This window comes from Carassius auratus, chromosome 44 (genome assembly GCF_003368295.1).
Source record: "Carassius auratus strain Wakin chromosome 44, ASM336829v1, whole genome shotgun sequence".
Lineage (NCBI taxonomy): Eukaryota > Metazoa > Chordata > Actinopteri > Cypriniformes > Cyprinidae > Carassius > Carassius auratus.
Genome location: NC_039286.1, coordinates 3612968 through 3629030, shown reverse-complemented (window position 1 = coordinate 3629030; position 16063 = coordinate 3612968). Strand labels below are relative to the sequence as shown.

Below are 16063 nucleotides of genomic sequence, written 5' to 3'. Positions count from 1 at the left end.
AAGTAAGAGACATAAAGGTCAAAATCACTGTTTATTGAATTGTTATTCATTCCTGCAAAAAAAATAAAATTGAATGCTTTTAAATGAAATAAGTCTCCTTCCCATTATTCGAAACAATTCACGAAACCATCAGTGAAGTACATTATGAATCAAACATTTTCTGTTGATATCTCATCATGCCAAGAAGGAAAGAGATGAATGAATAAATAAATTAATAAATATTACAAAGAAAACAAACAAAAATGGAAGCCAATAAAGTTATTGCTCACAGACTGAACAGATATAAAAAAATCACATTAAATTAACTGTAACATTTAAAAGAAGACAGCAGATCACATGAACCATAGATTGTTCATAAAAACAGAGTCCTTGGTTTTAAGACAAGCGAGACACCTGAGAGAGTTTTCAGAAAGAAAAAATGGATAGATGATGGCAGGACATGAAGAATATAATTAAGAAAGGAAAGTGTGCACATCCTGAATTGCTTAAAAATGTATAATTGGAAAAGGGCTGGAGGAAAATATGTTCCAAGTGAAAAGTAAGTTCAGATTCTGAAAAGGTCCACAATGTGCCACCTGCTGGCCAAGTTGTGTTTTTAAGCTATTTTTCACAAATACTTCAACAATGCTTGAAGGGGGGGGGGGGGGGGGGGGGGGGATGGGTAAGGAAGAGTATAGGGGTAAAGGAAGCAGAAGAGGGAGGAGGACAACAAATGTTTTAAACCTTTGAAATTGGCACATGACTTAAAAAAACAAACATGAAATTGTTATATAAAAATAAATATGAAAAAAGTACACTGATCACACTTCATAAAGAATAACAAACTTTACTTGTTCTAAAGGGGCTCCTCTTCTTCACCTTCCTTGTTCTCCGGGACGGGCTGCAGAGGGGAGAGAGGGATGGGGGGTGGAGGAGAAGAGGGCGGCAGGTTTGGGCTGCTATCAGGACTTCCTTTCTCACTGTCACTACTTCCTGTCCCGCTACTGCTGCTGCTGCCTCTACTGCTTCCTGTTGTCGAGCTACTGATATTCCTTACAATCACTTCCCGATTCACCCCCTCAATCCACACTTCCATCTCCTCCTTTTCTTCCTTCACTGGGGTCGCTGGGTTCGGGGAATGGGCGTGAGGGACCACGGGTTCAGACAAAGGTGAGGAAGGAGCTTTGGTGGAGCCGGGAGAGGATGGAGGGGAGGAGGCTGGAGGTGGCTTCGAAGCTTTACGAATTGTGTCACGGAAACTGGCAAGAGGGGGGCGCAAGCGCACACCACTGCGCGTGGAGCCCTCAATGGCTTTTTGGAGCTGATGCAGAAGAAGAAAGAAGAGTTAAACAATCTAGAAAAGGATCTAGATTCTACTAGCAGCAACAATTGGATGGATGGGCTACCTCTTTCAGAGCCACGACTCCCACTAGTTTTCCAGTATTGGTTACATAGGCATGACTGAGGCCCAGTAGAGAGAACAGGGTATGAGTCTGGGGGGAAAAAAACGTATTTTTGCAAATATTGAAGATATTCTAAATTATTTTAAATATGTAACACCAGTGTTTTCCAAAACTGAAGTTTGTGAGTTAAAGAAAAGTGAATAATTAATAAATGCAACATTAAAATAAATAAATAAATAACTGGACTATAAAAATCCAATCAAAATAAAACAATAAAAAAAAATTATTTAATATTTTGAAATATTTTCTTTACTTGTGTGCCATGTGACTATTAACAGACACCAGTGAACTGTGAACATGCAAAAGTGTTGTTGAATTATTGAAATATTAACTTAAAATCTCAATATTTTAGGTGAACGTGGTTTGGCTGACAAAAAGTTTATGAATTACTGATTTACACTAATTAAAATTTTGACTGATTGAAAATATTTTTTAATTAATTATTTTAATTAATTATATGAAGGTAATGTTAATATGTACAGTAGAATATATCATATATTAAAATATACACTATTTTGTTAAATTCAAATACTAAAACTAATGAAATTAATAGGTTTAAACCTACAAGTGAATTTAGGGCATCGTAACATAATGTAAAGTATATACATTTATATATTTTTTGAGATTTGCTAGATTACATTTACCATGTAATCTAATCTAATATTATCTGATATGGATAAATAAAAATAATCTAATATATGATATATATATCATGCATTAATCACTGTTGCCTTCTCTAGCGCTGATTATACAGTAGGTGAATTGAACGTATTTCATAATTGACGCTTAAACCGATCTGAATCAACACTGAACTGACTTGAGCTGAATAATGACACTATTGTCTTCTGTAGTACTGCTTTACAGATGAAATTGAATATAATAATTGATGCTTTTTGCAACATTCATACTGTTATTTTCCAGTTTATTAATGTGAATCTTTATTGTATAAAGCACTATAGACGTGCCTTGACATGCAAGGCATGTCGCTCACCTTATGTAGTGACGTTCTCTCCACCAGCTGGAAGGGGGAGGGGTCTATTCTGATCTGACTGATTTCTAGAGGTTTGTCCATCTCTGTCTCCTCCCAGGCTTTGATCTATATGACCCAATCATAATCAGGTAAGGCTTTGATTCTACGATGCCTAATTTGATTTGAGCAATTCTTCTGCATTTGTAAACTACACAGGAATTTAAAACAACTAACAATATCCAGAATCTACATTAATAAAATTGTCATACTTTAATGTCTAATTGGAATCGTATTATTTAGAGTATCAGCAATACCTGTTCTGGTGTCATTGTGTCAGTTAAAGGTGGAGGATAAGGCTCCTAGGGTGCAAAATGGCAAGGCAATTCAATTATACATGACATGGTGCATTTGTACCAAGCATTCAAACTCATTAACATTTCAGAGTATTTGCATATTGACACATTTAATGGAATAACTGCACATGTCCTTGAAAAACACTGATGAATATTAATGCACACCATTAGCAATATATTCACTCTTACATTAAAATTTCATACATGCTGAGAGTAATTCATTTAGTGCACTCAAATTCACTTGATGGAACAGACACACACAGGGTTTCACAAGGGACTTATAGACACAAACAGTGTACCTGTGGCTGACCTTCTGTGTGTCGTTTTGAAGAGGATGAAAAAAAGTCACGTAAAATTCTCCCGAAAGACTGGGAAGGACCCTTATCTAGGCAAGAAGAGAAGGAGAAGAAGAAAAAAGTCGGATTAGAGGATGATGAGTATCACTTATGTGCTTGCCTGAGGTTTAAAGAAGACGGCTTGGTTATGTCTGCTGGAGAGTTTCTCACCGGGAGACGTGTGATTGGTGGATGGTTCAGAAGATTTGGATGGAGGCACAGGACTGTTTCTTTCCTCTTGAACTGGTATCGTCTAAACATTCACAGAGAAAAAATACAAATTGTCATTTTGAACACTAATTATTTACTACTTTTTATGAGCACAATAGGCATTGAAGATAGAAACCGTATCATCTTCATTCTCCTCTTCCTCCTCATCAACAAAGGCAAAGGATTCCCAGCTGATTTTGGCACAAGGCACTTGACCTTGTGAGCTCTGTCCTTGTGTTAGGATCCGCCTCTCTGCTGACAGCCACCAATCACAGAGGGCGAGAAGCTCAGACCTCTCAATGCTGCCCAATAGAATCATAGATTCTGTTGAAAATGAAGTGAGTTCAGAAGCCAGTTACATGTGAGTATTAAAATGTTTTCTGACACTCTGTTCCAAAATCAATACTGTTGAGATAGGCCTATAGTTCACCTTGGTAGACTGCATGCAACTAGAAAAATGTCATAATGAGAAGTTCAATTAGATGCAGGGAATTGTCTAGACAGTCTGTGTGAAATTACCTTTTGAGTCAACCAGCGGAAGGTTTTTAAAGAGGTCGAGTCCAGCAAATGCAGTCCTTGTCTGTATGTTGAGTGGGAAGATAAAAACTTCACTTTCCTCACCATGATGTCCTCCACGAAGATGTTATACTGGCTGCAAGAAAACAAAGAATCTGAAGTAAGGCCACAAACTCAAGGCTTTCTGACAGTTTCAAAAGTTTAATAACTCTAGACTGGTGGTCTCAAGTCTGTTCTGACAAAGAAAATAAAACGCACTGATAGTATAAATGTGCATAGTTAGAACAGAAAAATAGATTTATATACAGTTTGGACACACCTTCTCATTCAAAGAGTTTTCTTTATTTTCATGACTATGAAAATTGTAAAGTCACACTGAAGGCATCAAAACTATGAATTAACACATGTGGAATAATATATGGAATTATATACATAACAAAAAAGTGTGAAACAACTGAAAATATGTCATATTCTAGGTTCTTCAAAGTAGCCACATTTTGCTTTGATTACTGCTTTGCTCACTCTTGGCGTTCTCTTGATGAGCTTCAAGAGGGAGTCACCTGAAATGGTCTTCCAACAGTCTTGAAGGAGTTCCCCCAGAGATGCTTAGCACTTGTTGGCCCTTTTGCCTTCTGTCTGCGGTCCAGCTCACACCTAAACCATCTCGATTGGGTTCAGGTCCGGTGACTGTGGAGGCCAGGTCATCTGGCACAGCACCCCATCACTCTCCTTCTTGGTCAAATAGCCCTTGATCCCTTCAGTGTGACTCTACAATTTTCATAGTCATGAAAATAAAGAAAACTCTTTGAATGAGAAGGTGTATCCAAACTTTTGGTCTGTACTATATATATATATATATATATATATATATATATAATTAGCCTACAAAAAATTCTTATGCATTGCAATCCTTTAATTTTTTATATTTTGCATGTTTGTGTGCTGCTGTGCATTCCTGTGTTTAATAAGCAGCGTATACTCGCGTTGCGGACCCGCATATACTAAAACGCTCTTTAAATAACAAAGAAAAAACATTGAACCAGACTTTAGAATGGGTTTGATTTGGTCTATGGCGCAGTCTATTTTCAGCTTACCTACACACCTCTTTTTTAGACCAGCACGCCCATGGACACACAAATGAGTGCAAATGCAATGAATGAATGTTAGAATGTTAAGAACTTGGCACAGAGTGTAAGGACATGTTCAATTGCTTCTGTACAATTTTGGTGATGTGTTTGGTCACCACCTGATGTCCAGTTTCAACTCTTGGATCTGAAACAAAACCACTACTACATAACACAAAAGGGTAGATTAAGACACAGAGTGCATCCTTGATAAAGAGGTAATGAATAGCCCAAATCTAATGTGTGTGGAGGGGCTCAGTGTTAGCTGGAAGGGTGCCAAAGCTTCATGTTGCCAGCGCTTGCTGACAAGTGTATTTACTAATAGCTCCCGCTGCTAATGAATCACAAGGACTTTGAGGTGCTGTCAGCATGCAAGGGTGCGGGAACCTGGCTGCGCTTTGAGCCAAGCTGTTTTATCACATACGTGGAGCCACGGCGATGTCTGCACACCTTATGTGGCTGAAGCCCAGCTCGGGGAGATAGGGGAGCTTCTTGACCTGGATGATGGAGTCGTACAGCGATGGCTGCAGACCCTGCGCTACCATGTTGGCCAGGATGACGGCGACCATCATGGGAAGGATGTGAGAGATCTGACCTGTTAGCTCGAAGCAAATCACCGCCGTGGAAACAGTATGAGTGACAGCCCCTGTCAGCGCCGCCGCACCTTAAGAAAAAGAGATAGACCAATAGAGTAACAGGACAGAAAGATGGAGTGCTAAAAGACAGGGTCATGACAGGAGTGACATAATGAATGGAGAGAGTATGGACACATGCAGCGGAAAATTAAGAGAAGAAGGGACAGGAACAGGAAGTGACATCATCAGCACAGTAAGAGCAAACATTAGGTAACAGTGGTGGATCGGAAGAGGAAGAAAGGATGACTGACCAATGACAGCGTACCCTCCAGGGATGATGCGGTACAGTATTCCATCAAACAGGATACCGTGAGGAAAGAGAGTAGCCATGATCTCACCCACTAATCGACCGAATGCGGCACCTGTGAGATATTGCAGTGGATATACAAATGCTTTTCATCAGATAAAATAAATTCTATGTGCCCGGCTAATTTCTATAAGTTTAATAAGTGAATTTCATATTTAGAGTGAGATCCAAAAGTCTGAGACCACTATTATTATATATAAATAAATAAAAAATAATGAAATAATTTCTTCATTACAGTTTATTTGCATATTAATGTGAGTGAAAATTTACCAAAAAGTACTTTAGTATCCTAAAATTGTGCAGAATCATACATTTTAATCAATATTTCTATAATTTTTTTTGTCATAAAGTTAATTTCTTTGTTCAAAATCTTCAATCAATAATTATTCTTTCCTCTTAGTTTCTTTTGGATCCCATTGTATGTTAAAGAGATCTTTAAATAAATCCAAAAACATCTGTAAATGGCAGCCTACCCAATACAAAGACAGGCATGAAAGCTCCAGACGGGATGGGCATCGTGGTGGAAACTGCAGACATCCAGAACTGTGAGATGAATGATAATGTCTTCACACGATTCCCTTAATTCTAAAATCTTAAAGACTGCTGTCAGCACAACATGTACGGGCCTAACTCAAGAAAAAAATCATTGATCTGTCATTGACCTTCAAACATGACAGACAGAGAGAGATAATAACTGTCCCGATTAAAAGCAGGTTTCATTGAAGCCATGACTTGATAACTAAAGCCAGTGTCAGTGCATGGTACTTACTTAGAGTTTTAAAGTGAAAACCTACTTAATTGATGAAAGACAAAGTGAACAAGAGACTGGAATGGACCAACCTTCATGATAAAGAAGAGAATAAGAATGACAAAGATGCTGACATCAGGGTGAAACCACACAGCAGAGCGACCGAGACCAGGAGGGAGCGAGGAACCCCATATTTTAGTCCAGGTGAAGTTATCAAACAGAGAGTTGATGCACTCCCTGGGCATCAGCTGTGGAATAATACAGTCAAATTCACATTTCAGACCCAATTCAACCAAACATTATTCCAAGACAGACCATAAACATTAAAGCAGTGGTTCTCATCCTTTGTGACTCCAATTCTCACCATTCTCTAAAATAGCTGCTGTAATGACAACGTTTTGTTTTTTAGACTTTTAATCAGTGGACACTCCTAGTTTTACATCAAGTTTCACGATTGTTCTTCAGGGTTCCCAGTCTTTTTAACCAAAGAATTTCCATGACCGTCCCATTTGCTCCAGATTTACTGGATAAGGATTTTTGAAAATATATGTTTGCTCACAGTTTATATCAGATAAAATATTATAACTTGTATTTTTTTCTAAAAATGATCAAGGAATTTTAAGATTTGATTCATTTCCATGACTTTTCAAGGTTTAAAATCATACTATTCAGATAAGGCTTCCTCACATATTCACAAACATTGTTTTCCTAGATCATGGGAATTCAGAGAAAAATTATTTGAAAGTATTTTAGGGTTTGCTGAGGTCCCTAGTAGGACCTGGACCTTTGGTTGAGAACCGCTGCATTAGTGGATGATCCTAGAAAGCTGATATAATTTATTTTTTATTTTTTTATAAAAAATAACAAAACTGTAGTATTAATTGTTAGCAGATTTTTCTAATCTGACCTCTCCAGCCATGAACTGCCCAAAGCCTGGAGGGAATGTCAGTGTCGTAATGACTAAGGTCACAACAGCAGGGAAAATCAGCCGGCTGAGAAAGAAAATGTGACATATTTGAAACGTTTTATTTTTCCTGCATCCTAATTTTAAAGATCACAGAAAAATAACTCTCAAGCGAGTACTGCATACTTCTGTAATAATGCTAAAGATAATATTAAAGCTCATGTTGTCTGTGTTAATATCTCTTACTGATTTGTAAGGAATCGTGTGAGAATGTTAGGTCTTCTCATGAACAGGACAACTTGGCGGTTCAGGTAAACGAAGAAAGCTCCCAGGAACCCACAAGAAATGCTGTGGAAAGAAAACAAAGAAGAACAAATCACATTATTCCACTGATCCAAATACAGAAATCACATTCATGTTTTCACTGTGGCCCTCTCAGTTTTAGAATAAGAAGACAAGAAGATTGCTGTAATTGTTTGTGATCAACGTGAGCACAATCATGGAACATAATAGAATAACTTCATCAAAATGTGTTAGTGAAACATGACGTTCCAACAAATCAAATGTAAAGCCAACATCTGGTCTCTCTGGTTAAGTTAAAATGCTGTGTGCTCAGGTCTGCGAGTGTGTCGAGGGTTACATTATGGCACAGCTTCAGGGTTGTGCCCTCACCACGAACGGCACGCTCTCGCCCCACGCTCTCACCCAATAATGGCAAACGCCGGGAGCTCCTGCAGGTCGAAAGGAAAATCCATGCGGAAGTTGGTGCGGAAGAGAGCAGTGATGGTGACTGAAACAACAGATATGGAAAAGAAAAAAATCATTTGACATCTCAGTGCTTTCAAGACCTTCACTCAGGAATATGATTTAGTATCTCACCTGCATCCTTATTAAACACAGACAGCACTCTGAAAATAAAAGCACTGAATGTGGCAGCAAAGTAACCCCTCCAGTAGTTTCTCACAGCAAAATAGGTTGATGTCACTTCAATGCTGAACAAAACACCTGGATAAACATAAGAAGCATTTAGAAGGGGGTTCTGTCATGTACGGCAGGGATTTTCATTCTGATGATAGAATATGAAGACTTGAAGTAAACTTGTATGCTGTGAAACAATTAATCATTTTAACAATTAAAATGAACTGTTTTATATTTTAATCTGACTACGCTATTGTTAGATTTATAAATAAAACAATGTTTGACATTTTACTTATTAAGATTTATCAAGCATTTTACTTATTAAGGATAATCTGAAATGACAAGGAAAATGCCATTTTTGCACACACTTTACCTCCAAGAGGGGTTCCAAAACAGCACCCGACCCCCACAGCACAGCCCACTGTGAGGATGTCTGTATAACAATATGGGCTCTACTGACACAAAGACAAAAAGAGTGAAGCAGACACTGTTGAGGGTACAGGTGAGGAGAGATGGAAAACAATTCTTGGTAATATAAATTCTTTGGATGATATATCAGTGCTGTCCTCGAAAATAATGTATAATTCAAAACACTGTCCTGTCCCTGTATGATAAACGAGCATTCAGCATTTTATGAATGGAGATGCATTGCAGGATCTTCATGCACTTCTGCTTACCTGATAGACTCCAGAGAAGAAAGACATGAACTTGCTGAGCACAGCTGCACAGATACTGGCTATGTGAACAAAGGGACCCTAATGCATAAATATAGCACAGATGAAAGGTAAGCATCAGATGGGGTTAAGACAAGGTTAGGTGACTCTACCAAATCATAGTGCATGTTGTATAATATAAAATGGAAAAATAAGGCCACTATGTATGTTAAATGAGAGTGCAAAATCAAATGTGTCTCACCTCTTTGCCCACCGGCAAACCGCTGCCCAGACCAGCAGTGAGCCCCACCACCTTTGCAATAAATGCCTTGAGTGTCAGATACTCCTTCAGCACAACGCCTCTGAGTATGGTTTTCAGCTCTGGAATACCAGAGCCTGAGGGAAAATAAGAGTCAGAAGAGGAAAGAAAAAAAGACACTACTATCAAATGGCTTGGTAAAAAGAAGGAGTGAATCACTGAAAAAATCAATGGGAAAAGTCTGCAGACAGAGATAAATGTGATAAAGGATATTTTACAATACACAGACAAGACAGCGGGAAACCGATTATACTGCAATCTGAGTCATTGCTTTTCATGTAGCCTGTACTGAGCTTTTTCTGAAAGTTTGGTTTTGGATTTTAAATGACATTTGTTGCATTTTAGTTCTCGGTTTTGTTTTGACAGCATTTCTCATTTTTAACAGTAAGAATGTAGACTTAAATTTGGGAAATTTCAAAGTTTAGAAAACTTTGTTATGAGTGGAGAAATTGACAAATAAAGCATAGAAAAAAAGGAACTGAAGAAACTGATTAAATAACCATAACCCTCTGAAAAAAACAAATATTTTTTTAAAGTTTTATACAATGAAAGTAGTCCTGCATAAGTACCATAGGTTGGGAATAAATGGTGTGTATGGTCAGAGACAGGACTTTGGTATGGTGTAGTTAAAATGACTGCAGCGTTTTAACCAGCAGGTGGCATTGTTGAGTAGAAACAGTGTGTATAAATTACAGTAGTTAAAGAAAGCGTTTACGTGGCTGGTGTATTAACTGTAAGTGGCACAGAATACAGAATGTACTTTTAAGTGACAGACACAGAGTATGTAGACATCAGACATCAGACAAGCCCCCAAAATTAATTGACCAAGAACCTAATATCAGTAAAGAACTGAGTATGACTTTCAAACACAGCCATTGTGAGATGTGCCGAATAATATAAAGCATAGAAGTAAAAAAATAAATCTAAACAGTGAAGCTACACACCAATGGCCTGAGGAGCAACCAGGTGGCAGAACAGGGAGGCAAACAGGATAAGCACCATGGGATAGAAGACCCAGATCAGGTACTGCATCGGTATATTTCCCCTCAACTCCCCATAAAACCACTTATATGCTGAGAGACACGGAGAAGGACAGAAGTGATGGAGCACATGAAGTAGAGAAAGAAGAAGACGGCAAATAAGACAAAAGTTTTAGAAATGAAAATTGGGAAAAACATGGAAAGGTGGTAAAAGAATATGAGGAAATAACAGCCAAAATAAAACAGGTTTTCAATCTCATTCACAATCTCCTTCTGAGGTACCCTTATACATACATATAGCATTTTATTTTAACTTTCTCTCTTGTGAAGATATGTTTTATGTTGTATTAATTCACAAAGCTGAAGTGAGAGCATTGCGTTTTTGCTTTAAATTGTGAAACCCCTGAAGCTGTGCCGAAAGTAAGGAATTCTGGGTAGCGTAGTACCTTGCAGACTCTTGGCACTAGCATAATCCATGGTCCAGCTAACTAATGCCATTGTAATACCCAGCAACACTAGAAAGATCCAGTCTTCTCCCAATTTAGAGATGAGGAACTTCTGTACTCGAGCCACACAGTCTGGGAAAACATCGCAATCCCTATCAGATTTCAACATTTCACACATAGTTTGTATCGGCTTTTGCAAGGCGTATTATTATTGACCTCTGCACTTGGAGTAGGAACGGCGTTTCTTGAATGAGGATGTGTGGCCCTGCTCCTCCTCATGTCTGTCATGAATGCTGCTTACGTCCAGCTCCCGATGGTGGTGGCTGTGCTGGCGACTTCGGTTGTGACTGCGCCCATGGTGACTGGGATGGTGGTGATGTTCATGTTTTTTCCTCTGTCTCTCCATCAGAAGGCGAGTGGCCTCTCTCCGCTGGGACCCACCAGGGTGCTCTCTGTACTCTCCATATAGCTGATCACAGAAGGAAATCACATGTTTTGTTACTCAAGAGATCAGTAGATAAATAGCACATTTCTCTGAAGCAATTTACATGTACAACACACCTGGATCAACCTAAAGTCCATTACAGTGGTATCTCATAAACACCTGGCAAGGTTTGAACCTACAAGCTTACAAGCTTCTTATATTATACATTTTAAGTAATTATATTTAAAATATAATATAATATAATATAATATAATATAATATAATATAATATAATATAATATAATATAATATAATATAATATAATATAATTTATATATATATATATATATATATATATATATATATATATATATATATATATATATATATATATATATATATATATGCACATTTTATTATTCATTAAGATTCAATAAATCTTTGTTTTCATTTGTCAGAAGTTATTCAGATGAATAATGTTAAAATATAAGTCATCTTAGTAATTTTGTTTGAAAAAAAAAAAAATATATTGTTGTTGCTTTTAATATTCCTCACTGGTGTGATCACATAACAAATTGTCATAGACACTTATTTAAAAAAAGTAAAATATCACCCTCATTTAAAAAAAAAATTATGCACCCGAGAGGTGACAGAGGAGAGGGAGTCCAAAAATAGAGGAATATCTTCTCGACTTTCCTGAGTATACCACTGGCGGAAGAGCAGTATCAATTTAGATTTATAACTGTCCGGATACGACCCAGACATTTGGAAAATACATTCCTAGTGTCATCATTCCCACTACTTTCTCCAACACACACACACACACACAGTATGACCTCAAACACAAAGCTTTTCTTACTTTAAATGAAACTGATATTTGACAATTTAAACCTACAAATCTCATGAATTGCTCTACAAACAATTTGTTACAATTTCTAAAGACAGGGACAGTAAATAGGATCGGAACATGATGTAGGCTGAGCCAGTATGTCTGCGAGCGTAACCCTAGTGCCATGACCCTGAATTATTTATTTACAAGAATTTAACCTGCGGTTGAGAGTATGAAACAAGAAATGTTGTGGGTAGTACACAGTCATTTTAATGCAACCAAACAGTTTATTTGCTGACTTCAGCAATTCCACATCTTTCCACATGCTAAATATTATACTGCTGATGAATGAATCTCATTTTAGAAATGTAATGAAGTAAACAATGAAAATTACTGTAGATGCAGGAGATGCACAGTGCTCAATACTTCAGTTATGTAACTTGAGACTAACATGATCCAATATGGTTTTAAAAAATTAAATAAAGGAGATTTTCATGCTTGACAAGCCTAAATAAACTGAAAATGGAAAGTTTTCTGACCCAAATATTACCACTATTATTGTATTATTTTGTAAACATAACACATGAAACATCAAATTAAATGTAAAAGAAAATGAAACAAATTCATTAACTTCATCAATTTGTTTAGCATCAGACTGTCAAAAGTAGATGATGTGTTTATCATGCATCTCTCTTCCTCATAACACATCTCACTTTCATCCCGTACATCTATCCAGTTACTTTCACCCGTTCCCACAGTACATGTAATCCCTTGCTTTCTCCATATTTCACCCCCTCCTCTCTTCTCATTTCATCCCAGTCTGCTTCTACACCTAAAATCTACCCCCCCCCCCCCCCCCCCCCCCGCAGACCCCCTCCGTCAGCCATAGATTGGAACTACCCCCTTTCTACCCAGGGCCAGTAATACTAGCCGCTAAGCTAATAATAGCTTTGGTGTGACCCAGTGTTCACAGCCACACTTCCCTACACACCTCTGTGTGGAGCTTTCTATCTTCCAATTTGTTCATCCGTCTTCCAAGGACTCCCAAGGAAAGTTGGAAACTTATAATCAGGCGACACTGCCATGCTAACAAGCTCGAGACAGCTAACACAAATATGGTGCTGAGGCAATATGTGTAGTTTACACATGCAAGTACATTGAGCACAACCAAGGTTTTGTCATTTAAATAAAATAAAAAAATACTAAGATAACAACTATAAATAAGTAATTCCAATCAGAAAAGGCTAATGTGCTCAAACTAAAGCGCGCTGAAAGAGTTTTTGATGGTATGCTGCTGTGCTTTATGTCATGTTGATGGCTGTATGGGAAGGGTATTGAGGCGATTGTCATGGTGTTGTCATGTGATGTTATGTAATCTTATATGTAATTCTGTTGAAGGTCTTTTAAAATAGATGTTATTCCCATGCTGGGATGACCACACTTGTCACCATATCCCAATATGCTTGGCCTTTCTGTTAATGGTCTTTCGTTCGCTAGCTTTGCTTTGGTAAATGTACACTTTGTTTAAAGTAGTAAAGTAAAAATATATTAAATTACTGTATAATAAAATAAATAAATAAATAGAATTAATGACATCATATGTGAATGTGTTTGTTACTACTAAAAATAATTTTTGTTAACTGAAATGAAGCTGAAATAAAATAACATCTTAATAAATATTAGATAAAAACGTAAAAACGTGAAACGCTGCTCACTTTAATGAAAAAAAAAATAAGAAAATGACTAAAAATTAAATTAAAGCTAAATAGAATAAAAACAAACATAAAGCGCATAATGAAATGACTAAAACTAAAAATAAATGAAAAACTGAAAATATAAAAATAAATGCTAATTCAAAATATTAATAAATTCTAAATACAAAACAAACAAACAAACAAAAAGTACATGAGACAAATATCTGAAATTCAGGTTGACAACATAACTGCATTATCAAAAGATCCAACCAATAACATCTAGAAGTCACCAATTTGTGATGTTGGTTGCTAGTAGTTATTTCTATTTCTAATTCTAACTACAAGACTGATAAAACTCATTATCGCTGCATGGAATATCTGCTCATTTGCACAAATCTGCACTCCTAGAAATCAAGAGATCAAACAAAAATGAATGAATTTAAGTTATTTTGTTGCTGTAAATCACTGTAAGAGTGGAATTATCTCTATTATTTGATCCATAACCCAAAATACTGTACGCTTATTGACTGAACACACGTTTTCTCTTGCTTATTCAGTCAGTCTTATGCTGTTCAATAAATCACAGTGACATGACTCACAAAACATGACCTCAACTGATTGCATAAGAAAGCAATTTTTATATTACACTAACCAAAGATGTATCACCACCATCTCAAACTCATTCATCTCCTCTTCAGTCAAAGCAGCAATCACAGCAGACAATCAATCACACCAGATGCTCCGGAGCTTAAGGGACCACACTGACGGTCTGTCATGACAGGCTGAGATTAAGGAAGACATTTATAATCTATCATTAGGTTTCCACTTACACTACCATTCAAACGTTTGGGGTCAGCAAGGATGCATTTAACTGATTAAAAGAGATCGTGAAGACCTTCATATAGGGTTTTCACAAAAATATTAAGCAGCATAACTCTTTTCAACATTGATAATAAAAAGAAATGGTTTTTCAACATCAAATCAGTGACTTTTGAAGGATCATTTGACACTGAATACTGGAAGAAGAATGAAGAATGCTGCTGAAAATACATCTTTCCATCACAGGAATAAAATGCATTTTAAAATACATTAAAATAGAAAACAGTTATTTGAAACTGTAATAATATTTCAAAGTATTACTGTTTTTACTATAATTTTGATCTAATAAATGCAGCCTTGGTAAGCATAAGAGACTTCCATCAAAAACCATTAAAAAAATGAAATAAAAAATCTTACAGAATGCAAAATTTTTAACATTATGGATTTTGGATGACAATGTATATTTGGGTGATTCTTCAGTTAGTCTTTTGATTTTAAATCTTAGAAAATTATACATCTTCTAAGTGTACTATATGTTTACATTATTTTTAGCAAGTATCCTGAAAATGCTTGTTCATTTTCTCAACCTTTTAGTTGTTGTTAGAAAAAGTGTAAAATACACTTTCTGTGATTTGCAGAACATTCTCAAAGCAAATTAAGAAAAAGTGATTAAAACTATTTTATATATATTTATTAAATTATTATAGTCTATACTTTAAAACTAGAATGATTATGAAAGAACACATTTAGCTTTTTGCATGGTCATTCTAATTGAAGGATCACTCATTTTTAAATCAACTTCTTTTTTAAAGTCACAGTACGGGCTGGGCTTTTTGACTTAAAAAAAATTGCAGTGCAAACTTATTCAAATAAACAAAACTAGTTTTACTAACAGATTCTTCAGGAGTCTATATACATAAAGGAGAGATGGAGATAAAGGGAGAGAAAATGACTAACTCCTGTTGCACTTTCCCACGAGTTCTGCAGTTCAGCACTTAACACAGCGACTCAGTCCATACAGATAGAAATATATAAGTCATGCAAAGATTGTGCAACATCTTTGAGAGCATATGATTTCAAACAACAGAAGAACAGCAATTCTGTCTAAAGAGTAACCAGAAAGAGCAGAAAAAAGGGCGAGGGACAGAGAGAGAGAGCAGGAGAGAGACAGTGACTGACCACGGTCTGCTGGTATCTCAGAGCCTTCCTTTGCGATGCATCTGCGGCCATTGAAACACTGTCACTGACCCAAAAATAAACCGCCTGTCTGTCTTAGCATTCCCACCCTGGGGTGGCCCGGACTGAGGGAGAGAGGCTTGCACGTTCTCTCGCTCGTTCTCTCTTTCCTGGCTTTACACATGCACACAGCCTTCTCTCTCTCTCTTTCACACATCTTCTCATGTGGAGCAGCACAGCAGTCCAGTTGCCTGACTAAGC

General features: G+C 36.9%; 1 pseudogene; it reads right to left on the bottom strand.

Moving 5' to 3' along the window:
- Positions 1-669: 669 nt before the first annotated feature.
- LOC113062154 (chloride channel protein 1-like) lies at positions 670-15978 on the bottom strand (annotated as a pseudogene).
- Positions 15979-16063: the final 85 nt, after the last annotated feature.